This window comes from Rutidosis leptorrhynchoides, chromosome 6 (genome assembly GCF_046630445.1).
Source record: "Rutidosis leptorrhynchoides isolate AG116_Rl617_1_P2 chromosome 6, CSIRO_AGI_Rlap_v1, whole genome shotgun sequence".
Taxonomy (NCBI): Eukaryota; Viridiplantae; Streptophyta; class Magnoliopsida; order Asterales; family Asteraceae; genus Rutidosis; species Rutidosis leptorrhynchoides.
This window is the reverse complement of record NC_092338.1, coordinates 18629768-18640818: the sequence shown is the minus strand read 5'-3', so window position 1 is coordinate 18640818 and position 11051 is coordinate 18629768.

Below are 11051 nucleotides of genomic sequence, written 5' to 3'. Positions count from 1 at the left end.
TCGCCAAGTGGTCAGACTTATCCTAACCATGAGAGGATCTATCTCGTAAAATGGGGAGGATGCCGTGCAAATTAGCTGGATAAGACTAATGAATCAGATCCCCAGAAAGGATAATCTCTTTAAAGATCAAAAATCAGCTTTTAAGACTGATATTACTCAATCCTAGAGATTGACCTTAAAGATTGAGAATTACAAACTCATGGAATTCGATGATATCTAAACTCGAGCTTGAACGAGAAAATATTTTGATCAAAATTACAAACCGATTTGTTTTCTGAAAACCCATTTTCAATTCGTTCATTACCATTGAACGTAAAATCCTAGGAGCACCTGGAATTCTTTAGGTCACCTGAACTAAATCGGGTGTCAACCGTAAGAACGGTGGTTGCATAGCATGGTCAAGGACAGGACCTTGTGCCAGACCGGAAAATTATAAGGGTGAGCTTTACTATTGCTCATATCAAGGATAGTAATTGCGTCCGACACGTTATAGACCATAATTAACAGCATGTCAGGGGACATTGCCTTAACAGTTGCTTGTTCAACGCTTTCCTTTACAACCGGATGGTAGTTTATCGAAAGGTAATATACGGAGCAAGTATACTGGACGTTTTGCTTTCCCAATACAAGGTTAGCAAGTGGGTGACACAAAACCACAAGTTTTGAGCTAAAATTTTCAAATCTAAAACCCACCAAACCCACAAAAATATTTTGCAAACATCGGTGAAGGGTTATTCCGGAAAACTTATCTAGGGTAAAAGCTAGATTGAATTTTCAAGAGATCAAATGTTTTCATAAAGATCCAATGTCCTTAATGGATCTAAATTTTTATAGTCATGTGAGACTGTAAACCACATCGTTACTATCATTGTTCATACCGCCGTATTGAAATCACTGATGTACAAAGTGTGAAGAATAAAGAAGTGATTCAAGTATTTTTATTTCAAGACTATATTGCTTGAGGACAAGCAACGCTTAAGTGTGGGAATATTTGATAATGCTAAAAATGAACATATATTTCATAGCATTATCCCTCAAGAAAGACAAGCTTTTAGTTGCAATTGTTCTATTTACAAGTGATATTCGTTTAAATAATAAAAGGTGAAGACAAAAGACAGATTCGACGAATTGAAGACGCAAACGACCAAAAAGCTCAAAAGTACAAAATACAATCAAAGAGGTTCCAATTATTGATAAGAAACGTCTCGAAATTACAAGAGTACAAGATTCAAAACGCAAAGTACAAGATATTAAATTGTACGCAAGGACGTTCGAAAATTCGGAACCGGGACATGAGTCAACTCTCAACGCTCGACGCAACGGACCGAAAGTTACAAATTAATTATGTATATAAATATAATATAATATATAATTAATTATATAAATTATATATTTATATTATATTTATATTATTAAAATCCGTCGGCAAGTAAAGATCCAAATTGGAGTGAGCTGGAAATTTAAACTCCGCGACTCGCGGAGTTTGAAGGGGAAATTGACCGCGACTCGCGGAGCACTCAAATCCAAATCTGCCTATAAAAGGCAACGCATTTTGATCGTTTTAAACATCCATCCATCAATCTCTCTATCTATATGTAAACGTATATATATATATATATATTTATATTTTTAATTTTAATTTTAAATCCTAATTCTATCTATCTCTTAAAAACGTGTATATATATATATATATATATATATATATATATGTAATGACCCGAAAATTTGCGACTAAATTTAAACTTAATCTTTGTATGATTAACATTTTCGACACGATAAGCAAAGTCTGTAAAACTGAATCTCAAAATTTTTGAACTACTTTTATATATTTAAATACCTTTCGGTTGTTTTCGACGATTCGCGAACAATTATATGTAAATAGATACATATATACTATAACTTGAAAAGGTAACAATGTATTAATTATTTGATACCGTACATTAAACGTATTGGTTTAAATATCTATTTGAATATATATGATAAGTTGAAATATTTATTATTAAAATTTATTTATAAATAACTTCCAATGTGTATTTAAAAACTGATTTATATATATTAAAAAGATATATACATATATATAATTTCAAGTTATTTAGTAAACGATAGTAACATTTCAAATTGCTACAGTACCCAAAATGCTACAGTGTTTTTGAAAATCACTATTGCTACAGTGAAATTGACTTTGCTACAGTAAATTGCTACAGTAACTTTGCTACAGTGGTATATTTTATGGATGATTTAAGACTATATTTTGACAAAGGTACGATTCACGAAACGTAAAGTACAAGTTTTCTCAGCGTACGAAAGGGCGTTCGAAAAACCGGAACCGGGACATAAGTCGAGTGACAACGTACGACTTATCGGAACAAAAATTACAAGTCAACTATGCACGTGAATTTAATATAATATATAATTAATTAATTTAAATTATATATATTATATTTATATTTATTTTATATTATGTCGACAAGCTAGGAGCCAAAACAATGTGAGCTGTCCCTGGTCCTCATGCGAGTCGCATGGCCAGAAGGCCATTTCCATGCGAGTCGCATGACTCCAGATTTCAGGCCAGGTTCTATAAATTGCAACATTTTCTGCCGAGTAAAGAAAAAAAAAAACACACAGATACATATTACTCCGTATTTATTTTATTTATTATTTATATTATTATTATTATTATTATTATTATTATTAATAAGATTATTATTAATCTTATTATTTTTTTTTATTATTAGTGTTATTATTTTTGCGATACAAAAATAATAATGTACATCAAATATTACGACGGAGTGCTGTCCAAGTAATTTTCAAAATGAGTTTTCGAGCAAGCTAGAGCTAAGGAAATTATGGGTTATTGCCAAGGAGGTTATGGGTAATGTTCGGGGGTATTTTTTTTGAATCAAACCTCGTGTTTATCATCTCCGATGCGTCTACGTGCTTTCCTGCAATATTGTATATCAATATTAAACAGTGAGTTTCATCGATCCCTTTTACCCTTTACATTTTTGGGCTGAGAATACATGCAAATGCTTTAATAACTGTTTTACAATAATTATAAAGTGTGAGTTTCATATGATCCCTTTTACTCAATATATTTTTGGGCTGAGAATATATGCACTTTATTTTAAACGCAATGGATACAAGTACATACTAAATTCTACACTGAGTTTGAACCGAAAATCCCTTAGCTTTGGTAACTAGTAACTGCCAGTTATAAGAACTGGTGGGCGCGAGTAGTAGTATATGGATCCATAGGGCTTGATATCCCCGTCCGAGCTAGAGCGCTAGCCTTTTAACGGACGTATGCTATTTGAGAAGCGTACACGTTGGTTTGCGTGTATTATTAAGATGATTATACAAAGGGTACAAATAATATAAGCATTAAAGTTTAGTTACCAGGGTGCTCAATTTTGTAGAACCGATTGATAAACGTTTCGGATGAAACAACTGAAATCTTGTGGTCCACCTTTTATTTAAAACATAATGATAAACGTTTCGGATGAAACAACTGAAATCTTGTGATCCACCTTTTATTTAAAACATAATGATAAACGTTTTGAATAAAACAACTGAACTTTTGTAATCCACATTGATATACGGATTATGTGTAATATTAAAACTATGAACTCACCAACCTTTGTGTTGACACTTGAAGCATGTTTATTCTCAGGTTTCTAGAAGTCTTCCGCTGTTTGCTCATACGTGATACAAGTTATGTGCTTGGAGTCATACATGCTATATACAAGAAACTTGCATTCATCAAACCATTACCATGTATCTTATTTTGACTGTATTGTCAACAGATGTATTATTGTAAACCATTTAAATGGTGATTGTCTATACGTAGGAATCATCAGATGTAAAAAAAAAAAAACCTGGAATTTATATATTCATTTATGAAATACCTTTTCAAACGAATGCAATGTTACAAAACGTATCACATAGAGGTCAAATACCTCGCAATGAAATCAATGAATGACGTGTTCGTCCATATGGATTTGGAGCGATCGTCACAATATATATATATTTATATTTTAATTTTAATTTAAATTTTAAATTTCAATAATAAGGGTGTATTAGCGAATGTTGTAAGGGTGTAAGTCGAAATTCTGTCCGTGTAACGCTACGCTATTTTTAATCATTGTAAGTTATGTTCAACCTTTTTAATTTAATGTCTCGTAGCTAAGTTATTATTATGCTTATTTAAGCCGAAGTAATCATGATGTTGGGCTAATTACTAAAATTGGGTAATTGGGCTTTGTACCATAATTGGGGTTTGGACAAAAGAACGACACTTGTGGAAATTAGACTATGGGCTATTAATGGGCTTTATATTTGTTTAACTAGATGATAGTTTGTTAATTTTAATATAAAGATTTACAATTGGATGTACCTATAAATAACCATATACACTCGATCGGACACGATGGGCGGGGTATTTGTATGTACGAATAATCGTTCATTTAACCGGACACGGGAATGGATTAATAGTCTATGGAATTATTAAAACAGGGGTGAAATTATGTACAAGGGCACTTGGCATAATTGATAACAAAGTATTAAGACCTTGTTACAGTTTAAGTCCCCAATTAGTTGGAATATTTGACTTCGGGTATAAGGATAATTTGACGAGGACACTCGCACTTTATATTTATGACTGACGGACTGTTATGGACAAAAACCAGACGGACATATTAAATAATCCAGGACAAAGGACAATTAACCCATGGGCATAAAACTAAAATCAACACGTCAAACATCATGATTACGGAAGTTTAAATAAGCATAATTATTTTATTTCATATTTAATTTCCTTTATTTTATATTTAATTGCACTTTTAATTATCGCACTTTTATTTATTGTTATTGTATTTAATTGCACTTTTAATTGATTATACTTTTTAATTATCGCAAGTTTATTTTATCGCACTTTTATTTATCGCAATTTCATTATTGTTATTTACTTTATGCTTTAAATTAAGTTATATTTATTTTTAATATTTTACATTAGGTTTTAACTGCGACTAAGTTTTAAAATCGACAAACCGGTCATTAAACGGTAACCCCCCCCCCCCCCTTTATAATAATAATATTACTTATATATATTTTTGTATTTTTATAAAATAAAACTAATATAGCGTTAAGCTTTGTTTAAAGATTTTCCCTGTGGAACGAACCGGACTTACTAAAAACTACACTACTGTACGATTAGGTACACTGCCTATAAGTGTTGTAGCAAGGTTTAAGTATATCCATTCTATAAATAGATAAATATCTTGTGTAAAATTGTATCGTATTTAATAGTTTTTTTCGTTGTAAAAATAAAGCTATTTCATATACACCTCGCTTAACATCAAGTATATTTTAGGTACAAAATATTTATTTGTAACGAAAATAATAGTTTTGATAATAATGATTTACTAAAAATAATAACTTTCTTAATATTGATAATACTAATAATGATAACGATATTGTTAAAATTGATACTTATGTTAATAATAATAATAGTAAAACTAATAATTACGAAAATGATATTTATACTAATATTAGTGAGAATAATAATAACCTGTATTATTTTATAATAACAATAATAATAATTCTGAACATAATCATAATCATAATAATAATAATAGTACTAAAATGATAAATTAATAATGATAATAACTTTAATAATACTTATAGTCATAATAATGATAATTGTTATAAAACATATTATGATACTAATAATTATTATAATACTTATAATAACAATAACAATAACAATAATACTTGTAATAATAACAATTACTAATAATAACCATAACAATAATAATCATAAGAATAATAAAAATGATAATATTAATATTAATAATAATAATAATAATAATAATAATAATAATAATAATAATAATAATAATAATAATAATAATAATAATAATAATAATAATAATAATAATAATAAAGACTACCTTAGAAGAAGCTTTATAAAAAAAAACATCGCGAACTAGACTCGAACCCCCGACCTCTCGAATACCCGTCACTCGCCTAACCAATTGAGCTGTGCCCGTTTCCTGATTTAAAACCCCACGAAAAATTATTTAACCAGATTATGTTTTCTGTTATTTCTTCCTTATTCTTCTTAATTCCAGTCGACAGGGATGACTCCAATTACAATAACGAATTTGTTTTTGTATTCCATAACAAAGTGTAAATATTTGTAATCATTATTTAAATTTAATAACACTTGAAAAATAAATAAAATCAGTTCCAAAACAAACTGCTGCCGTCGCTGTTATATTTAAAAAAAAATTATGAACTTCGATCTCAAGAATGAATTAGGCCAAACTTATAACATGAAACGAGTTCACAATCATCATTAGAAACTTTCCAAGGTATCAATTTAACTTAATACGTAAAAACGAATTCGAATTTTTATCAAGAACACGGATTTGACTTTTAAGTTCATAAACTTTGACTTGAAAATTAAACCTCAATTCGATGAATTGGAAAACGAGAATTTGCAGAAAGATCACTCAATACATTCCTAACAAGATGGTATTTATGGATTTTGCAATTGAATTCGATCTCAAGTTTTGGCAACAACAAAAAATGAACGAGAACAGGCGACGGGTTTCTTTTCTTTTTTTTTTTTTAAAAAAAATTCTGTTTGGAATTGTTAATCGATTTTCGTGGGGGAAAGAACTGAATGTTTTTCTTCAATAATTGGCTGTTTTATAGTATAAGGAATTCGATAGAATCAATTAATCAGTGAAAAAAATATAAAAATAAAACAAAAAAAATTGAATAAAGCAGATAAAGACTCTCATGGAATTCGTCTGCATTGGGAATTTTGTGCTCAATCTGTAATAACTTTTGGACAGAAGACAAAATATATAAAGCATCGATAGTGATAGGAAACGGCTTGCTTGATTCTGTTCTCTTTTTTTTATATATAAACATAATCAATATATATAATTTGTAAATCTAATTATAATAATAATAATACTGAAAATTAATAATAACAATGTTAATATCAAATATAATGATAATTATTAATAATAGTTAATAATAATATCAATAATAGTATTATTAACGAGGATACAAATAATGATTATTAATGATAAAGATAATAATAATATCTAATAATAATAATACTAGTAATAATGATATAACAACTTACATATTTTAAATTTTTATATCAATACATTATATATTTTAATAATATTAATAATACATATATTAATATTAATATTTACTACTAATAGTGAAAGTAATTATAATAGTATTAGTATAACATTTATATTTTTATATATTAGAATTACATATTTTGTATTGTTTAATGTTTATATAATAACATATATTTAATATTTATACATTTTATCGATTTACATATAATAATAGTTATGTTTATACATCATATACATATTCAAGTTACTATATATATAATTAGGTTTTACATAACCAGTTTTATTACTTATATGATTGTCTTAGTTACATACATTAAAATAATTAAACTCAAAGCATAACCTTATTCATTTAATACATTGTTAATCGTTGACAACTATGTATTTTCATCCTACTCTCTTTATTTGAATAAACAGTTTTAAATAATAATTTTATTTATAATATATAATTTATTTACATGTATAGTTATTTATATATATATTTCTATTTACGATAAAATGGTTCGTGAATCATTGAAAATAGTCAATGGTTAAATGTATACATGAACACAGTTCAAAGGTTTTGAGACTTCAACATTACAGACTTTGCTTATCGTGTCAAAACCATATAATAGTCAATGGTTAAATGTATACATGAACACAGTTCAAAGGTTTTGAGACTTTAACATTACAGACTTTGCTTATCGTGTCGAAACCATATAAGATTCAAGTTCAAATTTGGTCGAAAATTCCCGGGTCATCACAGTACCTACCCGTTAAAGAAATTTCGTCCCGAAATTTGAGTGAGGTCGTCATGGCTAACAATAAATAATGTTTTCATGACGAATATGAGTTGATTACTAGAGTTTTATCATTATCGAGTAATATAGATTAAACAATTCGGTTACTTGAATCGTATGAGTGAAGCTATTGCAAAAGATTGAAATAGGAAAAGTAAAGATTCGTCTTAACTTTTGACAGAGTCAGGGTTGAATTCTGGAATTCAAGGGATTTAAAGAAAATCTTCAAAATCTAAAAGATTTGATTCTTTGGTGAATAAGGAAATTAAGATCTCTATAATTAAATACGCTGATCTGCCTCGATTACTCTGTCTGATATTTTCATTATAAATTTACCTTTTCTGTTCCATTAGTTTCCACCACTTCTATACCTTCTTTCTCGGTTCATATATCCAAAAGTTTATAATAATGCTTAATCCGGTTCTAATCCTTGTTCTTATTCTGACTATCGCAATGATCGTTCTTCTTTTCCAACTCCCACCGGAAGAATCTGTTTATTTCTACTATGCTCTAGGGATTATTGGGTTTATAATCCTCCCGTGTCTTTATATTGCTATACACACTGATATCCACGGTTTGTAATTTCGGTGTTGTTGTTGGGCTTTATATTTTTCCTTATATATTGGAGCTTCATGTTCTTGTTTTCTCTTCCCGACTTTAAATCAAGCGAATAATGGTCCAGAATTCGTAGGTATGAAATTTTGAATGAACTTAATGTTCTAAACAAGAAAGAACGTAATAGCACGATTTGATTTGTCAAATTACCTGAATCATTGAGAATAGAACTATCAAGAATATACTTTCTTGATATGTTCAGAAGTTAAGCAGAATGAAAGAGTTATGTAACATGGCACGTGATGACGTTATGATCTGTGAATCATCACATTCCATTAGAAACTCAGCATGACTTACTGTAATATAATCACGTTGATCAAGTGTCATTATATTATACTAACTCATGCATCAGTTCCCAACATTACTTCAATAACATTCATATTTTAAGCTCGAAAGTTTACAGAATATAGAAATTAACAGTTTCTATATGATGTAACACTGATAGCACGAAGAGATTAATGATTTCAGATAAGATTAGTTATGAAAATATATTCAGAAATATCAAGGATATTTATAATGAAAGATACGATAATATCTCAGAATATCTAAGATCAGAGGATGATAGAAACTATTGTCCGCAAGGGTTTAGAGTAAAGAGCAAGATATTCGCTAAAGACTTTAACAGGCATTGAATCATTTGGATTCTTTGAAGTCAAACTTATTCTTTGTGATTTGTCCACAGTTTCCTTCATAGTTTCGCATAATCCGCTTTTCGGTACTAAATTTCCTATTGAGTGTCTCCAATACTCCATTCTTTATCATCAAACTTTTGACGGTTAAGGTCGTTTACGGTTGTCTATGGTTTCTGCTGCTTCATTCGGCTTTTTCAACATTTAGAGTATTAATTTATAGACTGAGTGCTTTTTAGAATTTCAGAATGAAAGATCATACTTCTAAGAGATAAATGTTATATGGATACATATAACTATTGATGTATATATTAGGGATGGCAATGGGCGAGAAAAAACCCGTGACCCGTGGGTACCCGATTCGTGATGGGCGGGTAAATTCATTAAATCTTACCCGCGGGCACTGGTACGGGTAAAAATTTATACCCGCCAACGGGTCGCGGGGGGTCGCGGGTATATACTACCCGTCGCGGGTAAAACCCGACCCGTGAATACATGAGACTTTTCTTAATTTACCCGCGAGTTTATACTTATAATTATTAATTTTGAAAGTTAATTTACTTGTAATTGACTAATGATTAATAATTTAATATTATATACAAGTAAAAAACTTAATTTTCACCCCATTTTAAATATAACTTGTACATATATTTTTATAATTAATAAAATTATTTGGGCTTTCTAATAAAAAGTTGTATATATTATTACCCGCGGGTTACCCGCGGGTCACAGGTACCCGCGGGTCACAGGCATGGGCAAAACATTTTTACCCGCGGGAGGGTAACGGGTCTCAACGTGCAAAAAACGAAACCCGACGGGCGGGTCGAGGGTATATAGGACCCGTGCCCGTTGCCCGCGGGCGCCATCCCTAGCATATATGCTGTGAGTTTTCAAAGTACTGATTGCTGACTCCCGATAATTGGTATGGCAGTTCTCGTTTCAAGATGCGGATGAGTATATGATAAGGTTTCAATGAATAAATATAATGATTTATTGGAGTGATTTAAACCAAGAAGCAGTGAGGTTGCTCGTACGTCTGCTGGTAATATGGTAGAATATGAAAGGTTCTCTGGTAACAATAAAAGAGCACGCATATATATATCAAGGTCATAATAAGGTTGTTTCGAACGAAAAGTCAAAGTTGACTTGCTGAAGCTGTGACAAAATTTGCTACTTTGGAAGGGATCACCAAGTTATTTTGGGTAATATTAACACTAAAGGAATTAGCACAGATACGTGTTAAACGTTTACTCAGGTTTCGAGTGTTTTCAGGTGCATAACTATATTCATCAATCTTTTCTTTTGTAGATGAAGTGCAATTGGTTTATCATCTCGATTGAGGTGTTTTCAAGAGTCATGAAAGGTTTGAACGCAGAATGTAATCGTGAAGATACAAATGAGGTTTAAGACGAAATCAAGTGGCAACTTGAAGAATTGTTTAGTTTCATATGTTATAATCAATATTTTAATTCATTTCAATTATCCAATGTTATTAGTCCACAGTCGATAGTCCCCAGTTGACAATCCAATAATTCATATTCATATATAATTTAATATATAATATTCGAATTAATTAATACGTATCGTGACCCGTGTACATGTCTCAGACTCGATCACAACTCAAAGTATATATATTATTATAGAATCAACCTCAACCCTGTATAGAGAACTCGATCATTACTACATATAGAGTGTCTATGGTGATTCCAAATAATATATATAGATGCGTCGATATGATATGTCAAAACCTTGTATACGTGTCCCGATATTTGAAGTGCGTAAAATAAATAACAGAAATTTAAATGACAATAAATAAAGTGCGTAAAGTAAATAACAGAAATTAAATGACGATAAATAAAATTGCG